The sequence below is a fragment of the Netta rufina genome (assembly GCF_964035555.1).
Source record: "Netta rufina genome assembly, chromosome: 8".
Lineage (NCBI taxonomy): Eukaryota > Metazoa > Chordata > Aves > Anseriformes > Anatidae > Netta > Netta rufina.
In genome coordinates, this window is record NC_140131.1 from 31,964,521 (window position 1) to 31,985,470 (window position 20,950).

A 20,950-nucleotide genomic window follows, 5' to 3' on the forward strand; every position below is an offset into this window, starting at 1 on the left:
CATTTGATTGGGAATGTAGTAAGCCTTGCTGAACATGGAGTTTTTGTTGCTGCTTTCATAAAATCACTTCTTAAAGTAGAGAAACAGAGTAAATGTTATCTAGGATGAGTGTGCTGGGGAAAAAAAAAAAAAAAAGTAATAAATTACTCTTTCAGGAAGGCATATCAATGGACCACAAACCCAAGACCTAGAGATGCATTAAAGAGAAATATAGGTGTCCAGAATGAGTACAGAACATATGAGAATGAAGAACACTTGCTTGGCCAAAAACATCATAGAAGGTGACTATATTTCTTAAAACATGCAGGATCATCTGGCAGTACCTAGGTAGCATCTGCCAGTACAATGATCCAAAGGTGCACCCTACTTTTTAATTCAAATCCATTGTGTGTGTTCAGACTGTCCTGGTTCACAGTCTTGGCTGCATGGTTGGTGGTGAAAGAATATGTTATAGTGTGAAGGTCAGTCGGACTTTTGGAGCATATCTACTGAATGCCATTGTGTTCTCTACCACACAGTCATGACTGGGGCATTTCCTCCTTTGGGCTTAATTGACATGCTACAATTAAGCATCTTTTTGCCAGATCAGAGCCATGATGGATTATGAAGCTTCACACAGTTCCTTAGATAAATTGGCTTTAGCTCCAGGAGGGGGCATGTATGATGCACAAAGATTAAATGGCTTATCCAGACAATTACAGCAGGCTTCAGGTAAAATGGGAATAAAATCATCCAACTCCTTCCCTTCCATGCCTTTTTGCTCCTGACATCTAATATAAAATCCCTGTGTCATTTTATCTCTTGTATTTACCAATTTGTTGGGCTTTTTTTTGGTCTTTACAATTTGGTGACGCTATATGGGAGATGGAGTTGAACATTAGCCTGTAGAAACTGAACATAATGGGAAGCAGGTTCTAACAAAATCACACTTTTATTTCAGTGACAACTTATAGGACAGACTAAAGAGAGGCAAAAATATCTTTACATCAGAGATTCCTGGATACAGTGTATTCTCCTAAAAGGTAGCTGTCTTCACACAGTAACTGACTTCCTTGTTTACTATGGTTCCCCTTGCAAGTGTTTTTGATGACTGCAAGGAAGAGCTCTTAGTTACAGCAAAGTCATCCTGTTGAATAGCAGTCACCTCACATAATACCAGCAAGGCCAGGTTTAGCTTTCTAGGGAGCCAGTGAGCTGAGTCAGTGGTATCCCGTGGACACTACTGTATGTCAGTACTTCAGAAAATCCTTCTGTTGCCAGCTGTGAATCTCCCAGCCACTGCTGGGCTTCTTCTCTCCAAAGTATCATGAGAAACAGTGATCTCTGCATGTTTGGTTTCTCTTTGAAATGCTACAAGAATGCTCTTTCTTGCTGCATTTTAGAGCAATGTAAGAGGGTGCACTCAATGGACTCCCAGATCTGAAGAAAAAGCACCTGTTTTTTTTTTGGATGAACTTTTTTTTTTTTTTAATATTAGTTCCTATCCTTTCAAAGTGTGCCTAGTTATGCTTCCAGCTGCTGCACACAAAATTAAGATGAGATATATATATTTTTGACTACTAGGAACTGCAGGGATAAAAATCTCTTAAGAATGGCAGCATATTTTTTTTTTTGTCTTTTTCTTTTTTTTTGTACTTCCAGTATGGTCTATGTCCTCTCAAAACAGATTAATAAACAGCTGGATAGTAGCCCCAGCAGAGATGTCCATATAAATGCAAACACTGATCAGAGGTTGACCCTATATTTTATACCTGGAGGAGGGACAGAAGGAGAAAAGAATCAGAATTGTGGCAGCCTGGGAAACAAGCCTAAAGTCTTGGAGTGGTACTGCCCATCTCCCAGAAGCACGGTCATTTTAGGTAATACCATGGCAGAAAACTGAACTGCTGTAATGTTAAAGTGAATCACTATGGTGATTCAATAGATGTCCAGAAAGAACTGGAGATGGCAAGATTAGACCTGTGGATGCCTTTCTACCTGGTGTAAAACTCCAGCTTATCATCTTGAAAGCTGTTAGCACAAAAGGCCAAGCTGTTCCTTCCCTAAAAAATGACATTGGGCTACCATGTGAATTTAAGACGATATGTTTTAGTGGTGAAAACATGGCACTGTTCACCAGGAGACCACACAGGGTTGTTTTACCTAATTTTAGATGCATACACCTGAGCTAGTTGTGTAGTTCCCTGCTAAGCCAACGGAGAAACATAGGTGCTTTGAAGTGTGATTTATCTCCTCCTCAGGAAGATGTCTAAAATAATGAAAAAAATTTATGTCTACAAAATGACTATGAAAGGAATAGAGGATGATCAGTTTAAATGCAGGCAGAGCAGACATCTGGAACTAGGTGAGAGGAAAAACAACCCTATTTTCGCTTTGGATGTGGCCAGTGTCATGCTTTGTGGTTCTACAAAATCCTTTTATTTTCCTGTGCTTTCTGTTGTCAATATGTACTTTGGTTGCGATGAGATCAGGCCACAGAATTTCTCTCTCAATACCTGAAAGTTCAAAGCTTAATTCCACACTTGTTAAAGCTTTCTATTTGTTGTTACAGTAAAAACAAAGCCAGCAAGTGTGTTAACTAACAAGATTAAACTGAGCTTTCCATGAAAAACTCATCACTTAGACTGCTTGTCACTCTAAGAGTAGAACAGCTTGATTTTTCAGTAGACTTGGGATCCTTTCACAAAGGGGCCCTCTGGGTAATGATTTATTTATTTATTAAGACAGTGTGCAATGTCTGTGGACACGTAATGGTATTGGCAGAGCTGTGAAAATTACCTTGGAGGGTTAGTGACCATAACTTGTTTCAGATAATTAAATGTATGATGCAGATGCTACACAGCAATGGCTACTGTGCTGGGCTAATTTTCCAGAAGCAGCGGTCTAAAAGCTATGGAGGGCTCAGTGGAGCATGTTGGGTGCTTGGCACTTTTGATAACTAGACTGGCTGCTTACAGGTCTAATACACTGATGTGGGGGCCCTGTGTTTGAGAACCTGGGCTATGCTATACACTCCACTCCTGAGCAGCCTGCTCCAGGAGCAGTTGTGGCTGTCTTAACACCTATGCATTACATATATTTTGTCTAATGTTTTAATATACAGCTTTGTGCTTGGATTTTGATCCTCTGTGGACCTGTTTCTGTTTTCCTTCTCTCAGTCCATTCCATTTTTAGTTCCTGGTATTATTTTGCAGGGATTTTAACTCGTTCTCTGTGATTTTTCTTTCCCCTTATCAAAATACAAGAGTTTTTTGTGTCTACTAGATATTCTTTGTCTGAAGAGGGAATTCCTTGCTAGATGCTATTTTAAGATTGTAGAAGATGTGGGCAGAAGATATATTAAGATGTAGATGGAATTTTGAAGTCCAGATAGATTCGGGGTTACTTACCTCACAGTCTTTGGAGATATAAGTAATTTGAGTGAATTAGTCTTAGATCCTAGATCCTAGGATTGTATTAGCTCAAATTAACATTGGTAAGAAAGGAAAAATCATTTACAATTCTGATTGTAGTCAAAGGGCTTGTCTCAAAGCCTATTCCAGAGCACTAAGCTGTGGACTCTCGATGTATGTTTTGGCCTGAGGAGCGAACTTTCAAGATAGAATTTCCATGGAGAAATAAGAGGTACTAATTTGTTGTTCAAAGTTGAAAAATAAATGATGTTGCACTTCATAAATAGGGTGTTAATGATGAGCAATGAAATAATCAATTTCTCCTCATTAAATAACAAACAACACAAGCTGAAAAATTAACCAGTTCGTTTCACACAGTTGCATTAATGGGGAGCCAAGTGGCTTCTCCATTTCCACTTCCATTCTCCACTTCCTCTCACCAATGAACAATGGCCTAGAGAAACACAGTGCTAATCAAGGCAACCCTGGTGTTGGTAAATAAGTCAATCCTGTATTCATTAGAGCACTAGAATGTGCATAATCCATTGAGCTCTAGTTATCAGGTGAAAGTTGAACAATGCTGGCAAAATAGTCTGTTGTATCTCTACTGGAAGATTGTTCCTGTGACAGGAAATCCATATGTCTGGGAGGAGAGGCATTAATTTAGCAGAAGGTGAGAAGAGTGCCATATGTGTAACGAGTGGCCTGCTCTTGTCTTAACTGCCATTCAATAATTACTCTAAATGCATCGCTAATACAGCAAAAGGCACTGTCAGTCATTCAACACCCTGCCTACGCTCCTAATGCTGCTTAGTTCTGACAGGAAGTTCAGAGGGAACTAGGGACAGTATTTAAAAAATGCAGAAAGCAAAAGGCAAAATGCAAAATTACTATACAAGGCAGGTCAGATTTTTTTCTTTTCTCCACAGGAATGTGCAGAGTCTTCAGTGCCAGTGAAGTGAGCTTGTTGGAATGGGATTTAGCTTAACTGTTTAGTTGCAATGCAGCATAGGTTTGGTCTAGATAACAGCACGGTAGATTGGACCCAGGATGTCTGGGGTTTATTCTTTGCTCTCCCTTTGACCTGCTGGATGATTTTAGACTCATATGCTGTTTCATAACCCACCCACAAGATAGGGGTGATGATTCTGGCTATTGTAAAGTGCTCAGAAAGCTAAAATAGTGCTATATGGAAGACCTATAAGGAGTGGTAATTTTCTTCTTTCTACTTGAATTCTATTAAACTCAAGCTTACTGGTTCTAGCAGAAATAGCCATAATGATCTCATTGGAGGGAATTGCTTCTCATCAAGACGAAACTTTCTCTTTTCTGCTTCAGCTGACCATTTATCCATACATGTCTGACTATGCTGGTATTAAGTTTTAAATGTTCTCATTTAATAAAGAACAGATTTAGCACTGGGACCATTGGAAGGTGGTCAGATAGCCCCAGCTTTCTAAGACAGCTAAGCATATAGGAAAGTAACTGCTATTCAGGAAGCTTCAATCTATGCTCAAAATACTAGTTAAATCCCCTAAAGAGTCACTTGTCTGCCCTGAGTACTCACTGGTTTTGTCCTTATTTAAATTCAGACAACAGCTTCTATGGCAATGTGATTTATTGTAACTAATAATTCTTCATGCTAAGTGCAGACCTTGATCTTAGCAGAAGTCAAATGGAAAATATTCTCAGTTTAAGAACAGCTCCATTTTCAGTAGCTTATAGGTGTGTCACCATTTCTTTCCAACAGATCACATGATGATACATAAGAAATGTGATTCTGCAGAACTGCAAAATCTGGAGAAGATCATGAAAATTCATAAAGAATTGATGAAAAGAAGAGAAAATATGATGGATATTCCTGAAGAAGCTGTATCAGTAGGGGAGTTTCTATTACAGGTAACTGGAGTAAGTCCCTCAAGAGTCTTCTGTTTTCATCTATTTATTAAACAACTAAGAGAGTAAGACAAACTATAAATTAATTATACTTGTCGGTGACATAAAGTCAAGGCAGTGGTGAACATAGATAATGCAATTCATAGACAACAGGGAGCCAAATTTTCTCCTTGCTTACACCTGTTCAATCTCACTGAAGTCAATGGGATTGGACAGGTGTAACTGAGGAGAGAATGTAGCCTCAGGCCTTTTCTAGAAAGGGGTGGAGAGCTGGTAAAGATGCTTAATGTTAAGAAATATAAATCTTACCCATTAGCCTGAGATGCACAAAAGACAAAGAACAAAGTAGGCAGAGAGATGAGGTGCACAGGGTGTAGTATGGGCACTTTGCACGCACTCAGGAACTCTAGTGATTTCAGTCGAAGCTGTGAGAGCCCAGCCCAGCCCAAAGCCAGGTAGCTTTGGTAATGGTCCCAGAGGAGTTACACTGATGAATAATTTTGAGTGTTTTGATACATGTGCACAACCAGCAAAGCAGTTGCAGTATAGCGTATACCTTCCACGCTATTTATTGGTGACTTACATATACAGTAGCACTGACTACCTCTTATCAATTAAGAGTTTTGTCTCATAAACAGATTAAGTGCCAGAACCTCTCAGCCCTGTAGTTCTCTCACTCAACTGTTCATCAGACTCTTGTCTGATAAAAGGTGTCCACGGACTTATGTATTCATTCACAATCTAAATCTCAGGTTACCAAGGTAACAAGCAGGTTAATCAGTTCCACCACACTTTCCACTTAATTGAGGGAGAGCACTTCATTCTCCACTTCAGTCAGCTATGTACAATAGCCTTTTTTAGTTGTCTCTCATAGTCTGGTTTTGAGACACTTGACTCTGAAACAGTCCCCCTCTTCAACTATAGTGTACAGTACTGTACACTAACAACAAACGTGATTGAATTGCTGAATTACATAATGTGGTTTCCAACTGTCTTTTGCCACAATGTTCATACATAATTTATAGTGAAATTGCATCAGGTTTTGTCCTTTGCATGAGTCTTGTGACTTATGGCTCCAGCCCTGTGATGGAAGCAGAGCAGAGCCATAGTGCACCAGCACAGCTTTGTGAGAGTGGCCCATGGCTGTAACAGTGCAGGGGTGCACAGGGATGGGGAGCCTTTCCTTGACTCTGCCAAAGCCTGCCTGCCTTCCTGCCAGAGGTAAGTTGCCTGCCTCTTTATGCCTCAGTTCCCCATGTGTAAATGGGAAGCTGATTTTCTGCAGGTGTTTTGCTGATTTAGATTCAGATTCTTGGATGTGCTGTGCTTCAAGGCAGTCTGTGCCACTGTCTTTTTTTTTTTTTTTTTTTTTCTGGAAACCCTTACCCCTCAAAATTTAAAAGAAAGAAAACACCATGCTATATCAAGTGCTTTTTATGAGCAATCAGTGCCTAACCCAAGTCCCTTCTACCACCAGCATCTTAAAGCTCGCAGAATGTTTAAGACAGGGATTTCACGTGGTTGGACATACTTTTTACATATTGCTTAAGCAGGGAAGCATTTAGCTGTGACTAAAATGCATCCACCTCTGCAGTGTAGCATGTATTTATCATGCACATAAGTAGTACAGACAGAAAGTAAACTGCTTGTAACAACTGCAGGGGGATTCAAGTAGGAAGAATGTATTAGCGCTGCAGTATTAGTACAACCGATGCAACCTGTGGCAGGGAGCCTGGACTTACATTTATAATACATGTGGATGAAGTCTTCAGTTTTATAACTGTCTCATGAGATGGGAGCCATAACAACACAATGCCATCTAATGCCAGGCTGCAAAGTGAAGGAGGTAGCAAAACTTTGCCCTGGTTTCTAAGTTCAAGTTTTTCAATGACCTCCTCAGACACTCCACCCTGGCTACCAGTGTAACCCTAAAGCCACTCAAGTACTCCTAAATTTGAAGGGAAAAAAAAAGGCAAAACAAAATACTAAGAATTTAAAACCACATTCTTTTAGTGTTTGTCACTGCAAACATGAAAGGTTGATTTGTGATGAGAACAGTATACAGCAGGCTTCAAATTTTTGCCAGTATGGGACTTCTAAATGCCTGCTGCTAGCAGTGCCTTTTTATTTATTGTGGTGTGTGCCTCTCTTTAAGTTTGGGAATCATCAAAATAGGGTAGACTCAGTCTTTGTAATGCAACCCTCTAGGAAAAATTTTATTCAGTCAAAGTAATACTGAGACCTTGGAGAGGAGAATGTATCTAAAAAGCATTTTTTTTTTTTAAGGGAAGCCCTCACACCAACCTTCTATTCTATATTATCATTAACAATTTCTGCTAACCCAAGAAGATACAGTGCTTTCTAAAGTACAAGCCAAAGCTCACTCAGCTATGTTAGAAGCAGATTTTTGAATCCCTTAGTTCCTCAAGTCTTTAATACTGCCCGTAAATCTCGACAGAATTACTTTTTCAGGCTTCAAACAAGGCTTTTTTATGAACTTTTCCAACTGTCACCTTGAGAAATATCTAAATGACCCAAGAACTACTTACATTTTCTGCACTGTGTAAACCAAAATTTCACAACTACCTATAATTTGAAACATTGTATCCCTCCCTCTTGGAAAAAACAAACAAACAAACAAAAAAAATACAACAAAAACAAAAAAATCCCACAAAACTACACACAAAACCCTCACACATTAATGTTTGCTTTTTCCTCTTGACTGTATATCACATAAAGCTAGCTCCCATGTCTGGGGTCCCAAGTAACCTAGACAGAAATGTGTTACTTTTTAGATGGAAAAGTCTTAAAGTCTAGGAAAGTAGAGGCTACTGTGCAAATGAGAAAATTTATATTCATATAAATTGATATATCACTTACCAATAAGAAAGTTTAAATAAATCTTCTGGTGGAGAGAAGAAAAGAGCAGGGATGCCCACTTCACTTTCCAGTGGGAAAACTTCACTGAAGTTCTGCCCATACTTCTGGCTAAGAAGGAAAAAAATAAAAATAAAAATAAAAAATCACAATATTAAACCACTTTCAGTGTCCCGTGTTTATCATTGTTAAGAAAATGTTATTGCCCTCTCTTCATAGTGAAATTAGTTGAAATGCTAAATAGAAGTGCAAAGTGACAATCAAGAAAATTATAGTGGTAGTTCAAAGAGAAACAAAAAAGTGTACTGAACTGAAAACAAATCAGTCGGATGGCTAAGAGTAAAACCAATACCATGAGGATGGTTGCACTTGGAAAATTACTGGCAGAGAAAGTGATCCAAAGAAATGTTTTCTTCTGTTTTCCCCTTCTTCCCCCCCAGTACTGCCATGATGGTCATATTAGAAATGCAAATCAGATTTTAGTCACTTCAGAATCTTTTTTATTCATGTATACCTAAAAGCATGTACATCTTTTCACATAGAGGAGAAAATATTGCTGCTGTTCATCTACGTAATGTTAATTACCAATCTTAAAACATTTGCAAAAAAAGATGTACTTTTGGTAGTGAAGCACTCAAAATTTATTTACAATTAAATAACAAAACAGAAAAGAAATTCTAAAGAATTGTACATGATGAGTTCAGTACAGAGGATAGGCACAACTCCTGGCGAGAATAGTCAGAAATTAACCTCAGAAGCTTTCATTACAAAGCAGCTGAAAATATTTGTTCCTTGCTAATTCAGAGGTTTATTTTTCATTTATTACATGTCCACTTGGAAGTTCCCTTAATATCCATATACTTCTGCAGAGTCTTCCTGTCTTCATAGGGTTCTAATTAAAAAGCAAAATAACACAAAAAGGCAAGCCAGGCAAGTTGGAAATTTTAACAACATAAAAATATAATATTTTATATTTTGGTGATATAAATAAAAAATACAATAATGAGTATCAATGGGATGTGAGATTAATCCCACTTGTGAAAAACACCTCCATAACTCATTTGTGACTAAGGCAGAATTATGAGATTTATGGTTCACTCATGGGATAAATTACAAACTCCTCAGATAACCATTATGTACCTGGAAAAGTCTACCATTCACAGCTTTGGGTAACAGCAAGAAGCTGTGCTTTCCTGTTGCTTTAGCCAAGTTTGCTCTTCAAACATTTATAGTGCAGTGCTTATTGCAGGGGATAAATAATGCATATGAGGGAACAAAATTTACATTATAAGTTGATTAAACTGCTTAACAGTTTTTAGCCATTCTCTAAATAAGGATTTTTAACCAGATTTAATCTATGCAATGTTTCATGCCCAAAGAACCAGCATTTAATCTCTGTTTAACTGAAATTTAGTTAGCAATGTTGACACCTCTGCATTTTAACACTGGGATTTCTTTATGGGACACAATCCCTTTCACTCAGCTTAATATCCCGTCTTGGTCTCTAAGAGAAAATAATTGAGTTTAGGCTAGTTTTAAATAGCGATAAGGACAGGGAACACAGATGGGTATTTCATTGATTAACACTAACACTTGCCTAAGGCCTTGGTGTCAGGCATTAGATTAGGACATTACGAAGAGAATGACAGAGTTTTGGCACTTTATTCCTCCTCAATAACATTCTTTCACATATTAAGTTTATCCCACCCTAGGTAGCTACTTTATCATGCAGAAGGCCTTAATCCACTGATGTGACTCTATCTGCTTTCACTTTGATGCTGCCTCTGTTTACAAGAGTAATGCAGCCTGTGTAAGACAAAGTACTCGTGACAAGAACAACTGAATAAGGCTTTTAGATGCACAGAGCTCTGACCTAAAGAAAAACAAAAAAAAACCAAACACCTTCAATAAACTTCAAAATACTCCAAACCAAAAGAGAGGGGAAAAAATCAACAAAAACTGGAGGCTTTTTGAAATGAAGTTACGTTGTTTGCATCATGAAGAAACAGACATGAGTTTTTCATCAAGAAGATTCAACTTTACTGATCTTCTTGTACTGCACTTTATCTTTTCTTCACCTTTGACCTTCTTTTCAGTGTCTCCTCAAGGCATCATGAACATAAGCCTTGTGGTGTTCTTTTAGAAGTAGGATTGCTGCTATCCCCTCTGGTGAATTTAAGCAGCTGTTGGAGTCAGTGACAAGGTTTGCTACAGATTTGGTATACTGGCTGGGAAAGAGATTATGGGTCAGTCCCCAGTGCTGGGAGACAAAAGGTTCAAGCAGTTCAGGATTTTTTGGATATCCGAAAAAGATTTCATGAAATTTGTAAAGATCTAACAGTGTATTGCAGGTTTCATATGGTCTAAACAGCTTATAGCAAGTAAAACTCTAGGTAGCCAGTAAGTGGTGTTTTCACAGCAATGCTGTTTTTCAGAGATGTGTAAGATCTAGTGTAATATAACTCCACAGAATTGCATGGCTGAAGACGGAAACTAGTGACCCTTAGCACTTGCATGGACTGTTACTGTTAGGTGGACTTCCAATGTTATGGGTCTCAAACTAGTTTATTTGTGTATTTACTACAGGAATTTTTCTTGGTTTTGTGCATGTGTGTTTCTAGTTAATATAAGATTTCAGAGACCAGCTACTGAGTGCAGCATTTTGGATAATTTTTTAAAAGCTTATTTAAAGAGACACTAGGAATCTTATTTCACTTTTTCAAAATCATGGGAAAATTTTAGAAAATTCTTAAAGACAATAGAGTTATGGGCAAGGAGCCAAAGGTTTTGACCTTACTGGTTTGTGTCTAATGAAGGCTTTCCTACTGCAAACACAGGCCTATTTGATTTTATTTGGAGTGTCACTGTACCAAAATCATGGCTGAAGGTAGGAAGAGAAATTGCCTTTTTTCATAGTTTCAGAGTGTTGACAAGAATGGTTATTCTGTGGGCACTCTGTGAGTGTTGGTAACAAGGAAATATTATATTTATGTTATGTTTTTATATTTGCACGCAAACAGTCCTATTAAGATTGTTTAAAATTATCCACATGACATAGGGTAATATTAAATTGTTCCTGTTTAAATGAACTGAAAATCTGGCCTACAGAGTTCAGACAGATACATGTGTGCTATTTTCTTTTTGCTTAAAGTGATGCACACTAGAAGTAACTCAGTGTATGTCAGTGGAACTATATGAGAACCAGCAAACAGATCCTTTCCAGTGGGTGAGCCTTTTTGGCTGCTGTCATACTGAGATATTTCCATCTTAGAAGAAAGAGTGAAATTTTATCATGTGACTTTTCTACCCCTTTAATTTGTTTATAATTGCTCCTATTGTTTTTGTAGTTAGGACACTATATGAACAGTCTGTTGTTTAATTTTCATCACAAATTATGTGAATTCTGCCTGAATTCCCCAGCCAAGATCCTTGCTGCAATAATCACTTTGGAACACTATATTTTTATAATAATTAGCAACCTTAGTGATTTGTGTTAATAGAGAATGCAAAAGTGGTTTCCAATTCTACTTTCCAGATCATGAACATTTTCTTGTATGGCAGCTTCAAAATGTAAAAAAAGATGTTTGTTTGCCCACTTTCCTTCAATGACAGCTTCACTGTAGTGAAGCCTATGGTAACAGTTCTTAGTGCAGTTCCTTTCAAAGAATTACTAAATTTCTTTGTAAAATGAGATGTTACTGGCAATGCCTATGAAAATGAAGGCTCACAGGACTAAGATTGAGCCTGACAAAGTTTATCTGGATAATGGGAAATGTCTTTGCTTGTTTTATCCTGGCAGCCTAAGATTAATTTTCTAAAGATGTATTCTTAGCAGCCTCTTTAACAAAAAGAAGGTATAATGGCAAATTATGGCTTGATTTTTCAAGTATGGACAAGGACTGACAGCAATCAGCACCTATTCATTCATTTGCTACTGAATACAAAATTTCTGCTCCAGTTTCCAGAGATAAAAGGTAAGTACAGACATTCTATGACCTGCCCGTACTCACAATAGATACAGAATTTGCATTGGTTTCGGTGGGACTTAAGAACATATAATGTCTTAAAAGTTCAAAGAATGGTATTTTTCAAAAAAATAGTGAGCTATATTCATTACTGGAGAACAGTGAAGTGCTATGAATTTAACTAATGTTTTATTCCCACCTGTAAGTTTTAAAGAAATATCTTTGAAGCATTAATTTTACAGACTGATTCTCTGTAAAGTAGATAGAAACTGAAACTTGTTTGGAGGAGAACTGGCTGGAGTCATGAGGCTTTTGACTTTTTTATATGCAGCGATGAACAAGCTGGTTTCAGGTTTAAGAACACGGTGTTATTTCAGATCAGGAACACAGAGTTTTTCTATAGTATTTACCATTCGGTGCAAGACATCCTGACAGATAGGGTTTTAAATCTTCATGTCTCTGTGTTTTTTTTTTTTTTTTTTTTTGTTTGAAAGGGGATTATGCCTTTGCAGAAAAATGTGGAACAACATTTTCCTTGAGACTTCCTGTCAGTGTATGAGTTTAATGCACATCTGAGACATTGGCAGCACTATAATAAGCCACAGTGGTAGTTACCATTTGTCATGTTGCCAAACTATCTCAAGGCACATTTGTCTTACGTGGGGAAGGGAGAGTATGTTGATGCACGTGTAAATGGAAAGAAAATATGTTCTTTTAGCCCATCTCTACCAAATAACCACATCTGTTCCTTCTGGACAGACTGTACAGGAGTTCAGCTCCATCTATCCATGGTCATGCCCAAAAAGCCGATGCAGAAGTCTAGTCACTCGCTACAGTGCCGTTCACTTTCAGGGAAGCTTTAGCTGTAATCTCGTGAGTGCCACCAAAATATCACTGTTGTCTGATTGATCGATCCATTGGTAATCTTCCAACAAACTCAAAAGTAACAGGAGATAAAGATGAGCTACTTGAGCTTCAAAGGGCCTGAAAATAGCATGGTTAGGCCACAGCTTCCTGAGGGCATTGGCCTCCTTTGTTATAGCCCCCTACTTCTGGATGAGTAAAGCAGGTGGTGAGCCTTGAAAATACAAACTATGTTTATGAAATATACTTGAGTGTTTTCTGCCTTCAAGAGAAAAGTGGTGTGTATGTGTCTGGAGGCCAGGGCACCAGCAAGACAATGGCTGGTGGGAAAATGGGCCAGAGAAGTAAGGTACCTGGGCATGAAAGTACTAAGAAACCTCAGGCTCAATTAGGTAAAATCTGCATGAAGGAAACTGGTGAAAATAAGTACTAACGCTGAAGTATCACAACACTGTATTGGTTTCACTTTTTAAGCATTTTACTGTTTCTGGAGATAAATAAGAAAAGTGTCTGATAGTGAGTATTGGATCAGGTCTGTGTTGCTCAGAGGCAATTCCCGTGTCATTAAGTGGGGTGAAATTCCCATTTTTTCTGGTACCAAATAAATTCTCAAGCATCTGACTTTATTCTCAGAAACTGAGACAATCACTTTAAGGTAAAATCACAGTGTCAGTTTTTATTGTGTACAGATTGCCAAAAAAATGCACGTACACAACATGCTGCATTTTCTTGATAAAAAAGGACTATGTTAGGATGGATTTAATCTTAAATGCTGACTTTTATCCAATTCAAGACACCTCCTAAGATAACTGTGCATGTGAACATAATCTAAACAATAATGCAATGGCAGTCTAAATAAAACCCCAAGTCTTTAGGACCTAACTCAGAATTAAAACACTTAGAAATCTTGTCTAATGTGTTGTTTATGCTGCCTGCCCCCATTCTTTGAAAAATGCAGGCTAGCCAAAACTTTTTGATCCTTCTGCTATTAACAGATGGTATATGTAGCTAAGGATAAGCTGGACTATCACTTAGTCCACAAGCAAAGGGTGAGGGATGCTCCCTGTGGGTACCCTTAAAAGGCCATAAGCTTGAGTAGAAAAAATGAAAAGGTCTAGTGCTGGTGTTAATTACGCAGAAACCACACAGAAAGTGCTCACTGTCACAGAGTTGAGAGGTTGTGCATCCCTTCCACAGATAAAAGGCATGGTATGAAAACATTTTGCAGAGGACAATGAAGTGAAGATTAGCATAATCTTTTGCAGTATCCTCAGTAAGCTATCCATGAGTGAGCTGCTTTTTTCTCATTCCTTTTGCTCTAATGTCTGGATTTAAGGAATGGCAATGTAAGAATAGGCTTTGTCCTTGAAGCCTGACAGTTGTGTTTTCCCGCCTTCATGTGATCATCCTTGTTGCTAGTGTACTGCTCTTCTGGTAGTCAGACAATGGAAGGAAAATGAAGTGTCAGTGCATTGACAGAACTTTATCCTGGCTGTGTTTTTTCTTAATCCAGACTCATCAGTGCTCTCACTCCCTCTGTATTTCCTCATTTCTTCTAAATCAATAGGGCAAAATCTCTTCTGTAATTGTATGAGATGAAAGTAAAAGCAAATAATGCAGGAAAAATCCTAAAAATAGCTCCATGGAGCCTGAAAACAATGTAATTGTATAATTCCTCTTTGCTTGGGAGGAGAGAGTCTGTGGTGGATGCCTGTTTAGCATGGTAAATTGAGCATGCTTTCATACGGACCTCTGTGAAAATGGCTCTTTAGATGCACGTCCTCTGGAGCACAATGTTTAGTTTTAGCATAGAGGCTTAGCCATATTCATGCTTCAGTTTAACGTGACTATCTCTAGGACTGACGCAGTGGCTAATACTCGAGTTTGTTAGCCACTTTGATCCTGAGTGCCCTGTTTTAAGTCTTGCTACTACTGGTTAAGCTAGTGCTTTGTTACCTCAGGGATAACTGGAGGATTCTGAGTGTTGGGAGGCACTATCCCCAAGATCAAAATATAAAAATAGGTCTGAGGTCAGGGAACTGTATAGACCCCCAGAAGCTTTTCACTTTTACAGCTGGAGATAGTCTCTTAAGTATATATAAATTGTCATTAGGATTCTGACAAAGAAGTGCACTATGGGATTGCTGCAGGGCAGGCTCTTTGAATCTTATTCCTGATAAAAACCACTTCTGGCTGGCTGACAGGAGACAAGGCAAGTTCAAGGAAGGCATTAAAAACATCTTAAATCTATTGATGGCGGTAGAAGTGTTGGGATGAATAGTTTGGGATTAGGATGAAGATTTCTGAGTGCAGTCAAGGCAGAGAATTTCGAGCCAGCTGGAAATTCTGAGGGAAAATATGCCTCTGAATATGGTCAGATTCAAATAATAATTCACAGGATCACTGTGAAACTTTCTGAAAGGGAATAGTAGATTTTTTTTTTTTTTTTTTTTTTCCCCAAGAAAAGCCTCTGCCTGATTGAAATATCACTGTAGCAGGAGGCAGGCTGCCTGTCAGAGTCCCCTCGTGACAGCACTGGGGGGGCAGCAGGCACGGGCTGTGCTGTACAGGCAGGAGCAGTGTCAAGGCACTGATGGGCATCTCTGCCCCTGCCAGCAGCAGCAGCCAAACCAGAAACCAGTGGCTACCCACAGATCATCCTCATTGACAGAGGGGCAGAGTTGCTCCCTGTCCTGCCAGCCCAAAGGCTTTAGATGGCATGTACCTGTGTCACCATATTAGTAGCTGCACAGTTGTCAGTGGCATTTGGTATTACCAGACAGAGGAGGCATCTCTGGAGGAACACTCTGATCAGAGCTAAAACACGAAAAAGTGTTTTCTAAACAGTACTTTTTGTGCGTGTGTGTTTGTGTTCTTTGCCTTTTCTTTAAGCTAGAAATATCTCAGGGGTCTGCTCTTGTTGAACATTAAACAAAGCTTTCAAAGAACTGCCCCCATAATAACATGAATGTGGAGAGTTTTATTTTAGAAAACCAGTGATGTCTAAGCTCCTGTGTAAGTAATTTCAGCATCTCTCTAGACTCACCACTCTCAGTCAAGGAAAGCACCTGTCAGCGTAGTGTCGCTTATTCACATTTGGATTTCACATTGATGTAGGAGCACTGAACTGGTTAGAGTATCACACTCAGAACAGGTCTCAATGAGTAAATCTACTGCTTTTGGGCCTTGTGGAGATGCTGGAAGTGGGATGTTGCAATACTCTATGCAACATCCAAGTCTGTCCACGAATACCTGTACAGCAATAGCAAAGCACTAGCAGGATGGCTGTTAGAGCATGGGGTATGGTAGCTCCTTCTGGAAGCCAGAAGGAAATTCTAGTGAAAAACTTTTCCTAATAATTCAGTAGAAATTTTATTGTTATTCTTCCTAACTGATGCCCAGTAGAGCAATGACTAAAAAACAACACGTGGTTTGCTCAAGAAAAGGACTGGACATGCTGATAAGTGAGCATACATGTCATTGAGCATGAATTAGAACCTCTCTGGCATAGTCCAAATTCGCTGGATTTGAGACTCTAGGAGGTTATTCCTCCCTGTGATATCAATGACAACATTTACTCTCTTACACTACATGGACAGTGCATCAATATGGTTGAAATCCAGCCCAGCACATACATGTATCACAGAATTTCTAGGTTGGAAGAGACCTCAAGATCATCGAGTCCAACCTTTGACCTAACGCTAGCAGTCCGCACTAAACCATATCCCTAAGCTCTACATCTAAACGTCTTTTGAAGACTTCCAGGGATGGTGACTCCACCACTTCCCTGGGCAGCCTGTTCCAATGCCTCACAACCCTTTCAGTAAAGAAGTTCTTCCTAACATCTAACCTAAAACTCCCCTGGCTCAACTTAAGCCCATTCCCCCTCGTCCTGTCACCAGGCACGTGGGAGAACAGACCAACCCCCACCTCGCTACAGCCTCCCTTGAGGTACCTATAGAGGGCGATAAGGTCGCCCCTGAGCCTTCTCTTCTCCAGGCTGAGCAAGCCCAGCTCCCTCAGCCGCTCCTCGTAGGACTTGTTCTCCAGGCCCCTCACCAGCTTCGTCGCCCTTCTCTGCAACCGCTCAAGCACCTCGATGTCCTTCTTGTAGCGAGGGGCCCAAAACTGAACACAGCACTCGAGGTGCGGCCTCACCAGAGCTGAGTACAGGGGGACGATCACCTCCCTAGCCCTGCTGGTCATACTGTTCCTGATACAAGCCAGGATGCCGTTGGCCTTCTTGGCCACCTGAGCACACTGCTGGCTCATATTCAGCTGACTATCCACCATCACTCCCAGGTTCTTCTCTGCCTGGCAGCTCTCCAACCATTCCTCTCCCAGCCTGTAGCTCTGCTTGGGGTTATTGCACCCCAGGTGCAGGACCCGGCACTTGGCCTTGTTGAACTTCATGCAGTTGACCTCAGCCCATCGGTGCAGCCTATCCAGATCCTCCTGCAGAGCTTTTCTACCCTCGAGCAGATTGACACACGCACCTAACTTGGTGTCATCTGCGAACTTACTGAGGGTGCACTCGATGCCCTCGTCCAGATCATTGATGAAGATATTAAAGAGGACCGGCCCCAGCACCGAGCCCTGGGGGACGCCACTAGTGACTGGCCTCCAACTGGACTTGGCTCCATTCACCACGACTCTTTGGGCCCAGCTATCCAGCCAGTTTCTAACCCAACAAAGCGTGCGCCAGTCCAAGCCAAGAGCAGTCAGTTTCTTGAGGAGAATGCTGTGGGAGACGGTGTCAAAAGCCTTGCTGAAGTCAAGGTAGACCACATCCACAGCCTTTCCCTCGTCCACCCAGCGCGTCACTTTGTCATAGAAGGAGATCAGGTTCGTCAAGCAGGATCTGCCTTTCATAAACCCATGCTGACTGGGCCTGATCGCCTGCTTGCCCTGCAAATGCTGCGTGATGACTCTCAGGAGGATCTGCTCCATGAGCTTCCCTGGCACTGAGGTCAAACTGACAGGCCTGTAGTTTCCCGGGTCTACCCTCCGGCCCTTCTTGTAGATGGGTGTCACATTTGCTAGCCGCCAGTTGACTGGGACCTCCCCCGATAGCCAGGACTGCTGATAAATGATGGACAGTGGCTTGGCCAGCTCCTCTGCCAGTTCTCTCACTACCCTTGGGTGGATCCCATCCGGCCCCATCGACTTGTGCACATCCAAGTGACGTAGCAGGTCACCAACCAGTTCTTCATGGATAGTGAGGGCCACATCCTGCTCCCCATCCCCTTCCACCAGCTCAGGGTACTGAGTATCCAGAGAACATCCGGTATTGCCGCTAAAGACTGAGGCAAGGAAGGCATTAAGCACCTCCGCCTTTTCCTCATCTTTTGTAACTAGGTTTCCCCCCGCATCCAGTAAAGGATGGAGATTCTCCTTAGTCCTCCTTTTTGTGTTGATGTATTTATAGAAACGTTTTTTGTTATCTTTAACGGCAGTAGCCAGATTGATCTCCAGATGAGCTTTGGCCTTCCTAATTTTGTCCCTGCACAGCCTCGCTACATCCTTAAAGTCCTCCCTAGTGGCCTGCCCACTTTTCCAAAGATTATAAACCCTCTTTTTTCTCCTAAGATCAAGCCACAATTCTCTGTTGAGCCAGGCTGGTCTTCTTCCCCGCCAGCTTGTCTTTGGGCACGTGGGGACAGACCGTTCCTGCGCCATTAAGATTTCCCTCTTGAAGAGCGCCCAGCCTTCCTGGACCCCTCTGCCCTTCAGAACCGCCTCCCAAGGGACTCCACCAACTAGTGTCCTGAGCAGCTCAAAGTCATCCCTCCGAAAGTCCAATACAGCGGTTTTACTGGTCCCCTTCCTGGCCTCGCCAAGAATAGTGAACTCCACCATGTACTTGCATTGTGCCAATGAAAGTGATCCTGTTAAAATTATAGTTGTGTGAGAGGGTGATGAAGTGATTTAGTGGTCAGAATTATTTAAGTACTGTGCAAGCAATGAGTGGTTATCAGCCTTTAAAGGAGAAAAAAAAATACAGCTTTTCTATCCAATCTGGAATTCTGCCCCAACCTAATGCAAGTGGACAGGTTCAGTGCTACCTAAAATTATTTTGCCTCACCGGTGAACTGTGGTGCTTGCCAGTTCATAAATACTGAGGACACCTTATTGTCTGCTCCACTGCCATCTGACACACAAAATTGAATCAAATACTCACTATATCCAAGTTGTTGTCAGATATCAGATACAGAAATAAGCATGCTTCCTTTTGTGTTTTAGCTATCGTGTTTTGTTATGTCATACTCTGGGATCATGCTATTTTTGACTGGGTCTTTCTGAAAAGAACCTAAGTGATCTGCAATTTATGCTGATTTGAGTGACAGCAGTTGGTGGACAGCAGGTAATTGAGTTTGCAAGATGTTATACCTAGCTGTCAGCACAGCTCTGGATTTGCATAATTGTTTAAACCATCAATGTGAATTGTAACATTTAATTACATCTTATTTACAGGGGACTTGCTGCAATATTTGATTATATCTGAGTGTGTTAACTGAGGTACAAAAGAACCTGGACCTGAGGAACAAACACATGAAAAAACTCATTATAAATTGACTAACTAATAATTATTTTCTTCTTTCAGAAGTTGCTCATAATAAGATGTCCTCAAAGCACTGGAAATGGTAGCCACTCAAACCTTCCACAAGTGTATTGCAACAAGAATGAAGGTACGTGCAGAGAACATAGAGGTGGCAGAAAGAAGACAGCTGACAGTGCCACAGAACACGCCAGGTGAGATTTTATATTTTTTTAAGTACCTTGGAAGTGCAAGGGCTTCTCTGCATAGGTAACACAAGAACCTTTTGGTCATTTAGGCTGGCATAATGTGAAATATTCACATAGGCTAGAAAGCAAAGTGAAGCTTTGAAAGCAAATAGGCTACTGGGAATGCCTTCCATTTTTAAGACTGCAGTTCTCAGTGCTTTCCGGGATATTACATTTGCATTTCCACTCTTTCCTGAGAACATTCTTTGTAAATTACCTGTGTCCAAACAGCATTCAGAACTAGTTATTCCCCTCGTCTGTGTTTACATAGGGTCTGTCCTATTTTATTCCCTGTTATGAATATTCACATTATTATTAAGTTGTGTTCACAAAAACGTTTGTGAAACTGCTGCTTTGTTCAAATAAAACCTCTCTGTGTGGAAAAAAAAAAAAAAGAAGAAGAAGAAAAGGACTTAAAAAATAACATTCATCTTTTGCTATTCAGCATTCAGTTTTCTCATCTTTGAGAACTGTCATTCATCCAATTAGGCATAGACACGATATTGCATGACTCAAACAAATGATTACTCCTTACAAAACTACCCAGGGAAACAAACTGTTCACATAGACTCACCTGCAGCATGCAGAGAAAATAGATGGAGTTCAATGGAATTATGAGGAATATGAAAAGCTAAACATTTGTCTGAGTGTTGTCAGGATCAGGGCTGATGCACACATTCACCACCATCAGGAGCAGCCTGTGAATTATTAATGGTTAGAAAAATTGCCTAAATTAATTGGATAATTTATTTGTAATGAATAATTCGAGCAGCTCTATTCCTGAATGTCTTTCTGCCCTTGAATAAAGCAGTTTGATAGTGCTGCCTGCCTCTTTTTTCGAATGTAGTTAAAGCTTCAATTAGGCTTGCCTACACTGAAACTTGACATACCAGTTTCTTTCACGTATTTGTACAGACAGAGAAGGAAGTCTGTATTTGGGTTGTATTTTTACAGGGTTTGAAGTCTTGTTCAAAGATGCTGAAAAATTGAATGACTGAGGACATAGACTGGAATTCTGCCCTTCAGTTTATGTGCAAAATCAAAAACATGCAAAGTTTGGTAGTATCTGAACTTCATCTGATAAAGCATACATTAAAGTATAAAAAGAAAGCCCAGAAATAGGAGACTTGTCAGTTTGAATGTTAGTTAAATAAGTACATAAGATAAACA